Raw genomic sequence first — 6,000 nt, 5'->3', positions numbered from 1 at the left:
CAATAACTATTATATTTTTAAAAAATACAATAACTAGTAAGTAGTTGAGGAAGAAAATGTACATATATGCTCTCATATATTTTGATCGCTTTATAAAGTGGGGGAGGGGGGGGCAGAACGAAAATACAGGGAATTAGAAGTTATATAACAGTGTACCCCTACCAAATATTTAGTTCTATATCTTGCGTAGGATTTTCTTATTCTGTGTAAAAACAGTATTTCATGAAGGTACAATGTCAAAGATTACATGTACGTGTATGCAAAAATAAGTGTAAAATTCGAATACTTTACAATATTTATTTTTTTGTTATTCTACCGAGGGCCATATGGCACAATATCTTTTGAACGCCCATTGATGCTCAGGTGAGCGATGTGGCCCCATGGGTCTCTTGTTTTTTTTTTTATTATTGCTTAAATAGAGCATTTGGGTTATCTTTTAATTCTGATATATTGATAAAATGATTTTTATCATTTTAATATGCACATTTTATCATGTGCATTAGTCACATTAATTTCTCTTGTTATGTTTTACACTGACACAGCAAAATTTATTCTGTCTTGCGATTTGCAAACAAAAACCATATAAACACTGGAAAAGTCGGTTGTTTACATCGGTCTGGTATTGAAGTAAATGCAAGATCCTTTAGTTACGCGTAACATAATGACTACAACTTACCGTGCACTCTGACTTAATAGTACAATTATATTTATAAAGAATGTATATTAGCTACTTATTAGTATGCAATTTCATCAAATGTAAATACAGTAAAGATGATTAAAAAGTTAATTAGACACACAAGTACATTACAGTTAAAGTATAAATTGTTTCTACATATGCGGACATAGTCACTTGGTCCAGATCACATACGTGTACAGATGTGGAGATCTCCTTCTATCATGTGTATAAATGACGTAATTGTTGTATTATTCCAATGAATCTGCCACAGAAACTGTTTATTTTGAACATCATACAGATACCCAACAAATAACGACTAGATAATAACAAAATATTTCAATGCGTAATTGCGCTGTAAGCCTGTAAAGCATGACAATATGAAGATCTATGAATATGTAGTTTTCGTAATCTTATACATGTCCGTGAGTTTGTATCATATTTGATAATGTTTTCTGTAGACGTTGTTTTGCTGAAGAGTATATACATTGAAGTGAAAAGAATTCATAAATGAGGTAAAGCTTTTATTTTGCAATAATGATAAGAACTTTTTGGCATTTGAATTATAGTACAGAAACACATATTAATTATTACTTTGCGTCTACTTAATTTTGATGACGACTACACAGTTTATATTACACGAATGACAACATTACGTATCCATACGTTAAGCAAACCTAGACCAATCTATTACTAAAAAATAAAATGAACCAGTAAATACTCACGGTCCACCCTCCGCCGTCCGTGGTCATGTCACAGTACATATCTTAGAAAACAAAAGAGAGAAATCTTTACCAAATACTGTTCGCCATCCAAGAGCTTTTTCATTTCATTTTATTTTAATGTTCACCGAAAATTTATGGTTCCCATTAGTAAAACGTAAAGAAAAGAGCACAAAAATATGGAAAGGGGTATGATCGAGCCCCAGTCTGTCTTTCTACACAATATTTTATAAAACACTTTAATGTAATCTGAATATCTACTCGCTCATTCACCCAAAACTTTCTTAAAGCTGAACACCGCTCGTAAATAGGCACCGTCACACAGATACCAGGTATATAAACCAATCGATTTCGTTACACCCGATTGCACACCTGAACCTCGTGTTCGTCATGTAGTATTCCTTTCGTGGTCTTTAGATTTTATGCATTTTTTTCTCATCTTATGTTCATTTTCAGTTCGTAAATAATGCATTGACCAATTTATTTGATGTTAGTATTCTCCTGGCTTCAAAAAGTGCGTAAAATTTGATAATTTCATCGCGACCGGGTAACACGGTGAGGCAAAATGTACGTCCACACAGGTGAGACCTCTACAGCCAAGTACTTTGAACTGTTTAGAGGTCTGTCCCTTATATAAGGGTTGTAGGGACAGCAGTGATTAAAGAGAAATATGGCGGACAGTGCCTATTTACGAGCGGTGTTCAGCTTTAATATAATGATAAGTTAATACACTTGTTCAGATGACACCTTTCCTCTTCTCCTGTAAATGTAGATTCCAACGAGAATCATGAGAATGAAGAAGACAGTGATGACCACGCCCACGATGGTCCCTGTGTGGTCATCGTCGTCGGTGGGGAGAGGGGTGGGGGATGGGGAGTCAGTCACCGTTTCTGCAACAAACAAAATCGTCACCATGGAATTAGGAAATCTTTTTTGCAACTACATGCAAAATCATTACGAAGTTTAAAAAGTTAAATCAAAATTTGTACTCACAAACTACAGAACACAAATTTTACGTTTTTGAATTGATGATCATCAAATTCAAATGTTTATATAATTATGTTTTCAATTAGTAAGCGTTTATTTAGACACATTATACATGGTATCAATTTTATTTGTAATGAAGACGTGGTTTGATTCCCGAAAGCCAGATATTGAAATGACGTCATTCTGGCCGTGATCCCTTGCACGTCAACAGTGGTCGGTGGCTGACACCTGTAGCTGGTCCCCACTGAGGTCGGGTACTCGGGGGTCTTGTACACTATCTTAGACAACAGTTTCTCGTCTGAAATACATCCACGTGTCTTTCAAACAATAATCTTGTCGTTCCGACATTTGTCAACAATTTCAAATAAAGAAGAATTTTAACGATTTTTCAATGAGTGTCAACTTGACTAAATCTTTCAAGAAAGATGTAAATCATACCTAAAGTGAGGGAAAAAGCCTTTTCTTTCTAATCTTTTGCATTGGCGACAGGGAATAAATAAGAAGAGATGTTATACTCCAAGGAATTTTCCTTCATTTCATACATGGCATCGTCCAGCAGCAATGGGCGCCGGGGTGAGGAGTCCGACAGAGCGTGCGAGAAGATAAAGTTCAGGATCCAGTCCCCGTAAAACATAAGGGAGAGAGACTGAGTGGTGGCCACGCCCCCACCACACATCCTCATCACCCGGGTGGTGTTGAGCACACCAATGGTCTTTGTTAAACGCTGAAAATATAGGAAACTTATTAAATTTTGACATAGAACTGTAAACCGATATGTATATCGTACAACCAAAATGTACAGTATTGCATTAGAACCACTTTAACAAGAGTTTGGACTTTGGGTAGTTGTGTCAAACAACTATGTGACAAAGGCCTGCATGTATATTTCATTGCTGGCCATTCAGCCATGGCTCCTTAAAATCAACAAAATTTGTCTGACTTTTGGGTTAAGTCCACGCAATCGGTGTATATTTCGCTTGAAACCAGCGACATTTGGAGCTTGTTTTGATGCAAGACATAGATAGTTACATGCTACTAAAGGTCCAAGGCCTTGTTAAAATGGTTCTAATTGTAAGTAGACATTGAAAATGAAGGTCTGACACATGATTTATTGAGCATGTTGTCCCCCGTTCTTATTATTTGTCTCATCGATTGATGGATTGATGATTGAGATTATACACTGATGAGTTATTTTCCTATTTCCGAGAAACTTCAGAAGGACGTGTGGTTAAAGTAAGAATCGATGTACATGTACATTGATACCTACAGCTCCATTACTTGTGTACGGTATTATGAACTCAATCCCCGCTTGTAGTACGATACAGTCGGTGTTGCTGCTTTTCACGGAGTAGGTTTGTACTGGGGGTTACAGGGGGTGGGGGTTTGATGGTAGGGGCAACGCTGGTGACGGGGGTGATGTCGCAGCTTTCATCTGTGTAATGTGAAATAGCAATTACATTGTGGCGGGAATACTATATTAAGTTTAAAGTTAATATAGAAAAGATTTTAAGATAAAGAGAAAATATTTTGATGCGTTTATCTATTTGGTGTTTTTACTTTTAAACTATTTGAGGTTGTGCAAAAGGATTGAAAAACATGTAACTATCTGATGCATACAGACATAAACTTCCTTCAGTTTAATATATAACAGTACTCGTACAATACAGAACTATCACTAAAAGCAATAATGTTATGATTTTTAGAATAAACAAATAACGTTGTTTGTTTTGACAGTCTCGGATAAATCAGCAAAGTACAGTACATAAGAAATATTAAAAATCTTACCCCGGTTTACTCATATTTCTAGGCCAGTCTACTAAACGTAAGAAAAAATAGGAGTTAATATTGTCAACCATCCAAAACCCGATCGAGATGTCCGATTTTTCGTCAGTATAATCATAATCCGTAGTAAAACCCCTTTATAGCAATCAATAAATTCTCAAATTGAGCAAAAGTGTTTATTGGGTGTCAACAAACTAACAAAGTAATCTATCGCAGTTTTGCCAGACCTAGACTGAGGTCACCGTTTTTGATGCCGAAGGCCTCCACCCGTAGCTGTGTGAGTGAGATGATGCCATGGTAGGAGATCCCGGCATTGCTTCCGTTGGGCGTGTCCCCCGTGTGACAGGAGAAAGACACGTTAGCTGGGGGTAGGAGCTTGCCCTTGGTGCTGTGGAGTACCACATTATCTATGAAAATAATCCAGTTGGAAAGAAATTAGTCGGACTCAGAGGAAATTCTTTCCATTTACATATAATGGAAAAGATAAAAAAAAAAGACAAACAATTTTGAATTTAATAATCGGACATATATGTTTGCATTAATTATCGACGCTGTATGTTAGATTCCTTTATATATTTTTGGCGAACATTGTCATTTTCTCTTGTATTTTTGTGCCTTATCAATACAATGGAAATCAAGCGTTTAATACATGCGTGCTGACTGGCATCAAATGTAACATTATATAAATGGTGCCTGTTTGTGAGGGTAACACTTGAAATTGACACCCAGAGGAAACCATTGTCAACCGACGCGAAGCGGAGGTTGACAATGGTTTTCGAGGGTTGTCAATTTCAACTGTTATCCTCTCATACAGGCACTATTTATTTCATTATACTGAATGTCTTAAATTTAGAGAAGAATTTCTATATTGCTTTTATATAGAAATGACGTGAATTCTACGACGAACCGTACGCGCATATTTACGCGCATATAACAATTCGTTGTGTTACCCGTTGCCAAGTGTGTTGCTTAGGCTGAGGGTAATAGAATGGATTATCAACTGCGTCTTAACCAATCAGATTTCAGTATTTAACATGAAAGTATAATAATAAAGAATAAATTCCCGGAACGAACAAAATTGGGGCATCATCTTTACAGATAAGTACAGTTTCAGAACCAATCCTCCAATGAAAAATCGATACTGGTCGAGTTCCCATCTTTGTAGTAAGCTGTTGTTCATTTAAAGGTATAGTAACTTACACAAACGTATCAGTTCTAGATTTTAAAAATAAGCAATATTATAAAAAAAAAATATTTACTGATTTTACTTAGGTTTTAAGAATTACAATTACAAAATTACAAACATGTTACCATCGATCTTCAATAGAGACAGCTAGGTGGATTGAATAATACTATCAAAAGCATTTAACATTAAAAAGTTTCCATCACCGCAGTAAGCTGTTGTAAATTTAAAGGTATAATAGGAAGCACATTAAAACGTATCAATAATAAAAATTACAAGCATGAACCATCGACTTCCAACACAGACGGTAGATGTAATGACACAAAAAGCTTAAACCAAAGAAATTGTATAATGTATCTGTCTAGCACTGTTGACGAATTCCATTATACTTTGGAACCTTTACATGCTGCAAACGAGAGAAAATGAATTGAATTGAATGCGTGTTATTCAATGTCTTTGCTCATAATTCAAATGATATACTCTTTTGCATAACTACACATGTGCATGTATATGCACGGTGTGTATAAGTTCAAGTTGCATTTTTCAGTAAGAATCCAAATTTTTAAATTATGCGTATTACAAAATGTATGCTAGAAACAACACACGTGCTGCTGGATTAAGATTTATTCCAGTGACTGCATGGCATGGTCAAG

The sequence above is a fragment of the Magallana gigas genome, chromosome 8, assembly GCF_963853765.1.
Source record: "Magallana gigas chromosome 8, xbMagGiga1.1, whole genome shotgun sequence".
Taxonomy (NCBI): Eukaryota; Metazoa; Mollusca; class Bivalvia; order Ostreida; family Ostreidae; genus Magallana; species Magallana gigas.
The sequence above is the reverse complement of the archived record's forward strand: the minus strand, read 5'-3'. Positions refer to the sequence as shown.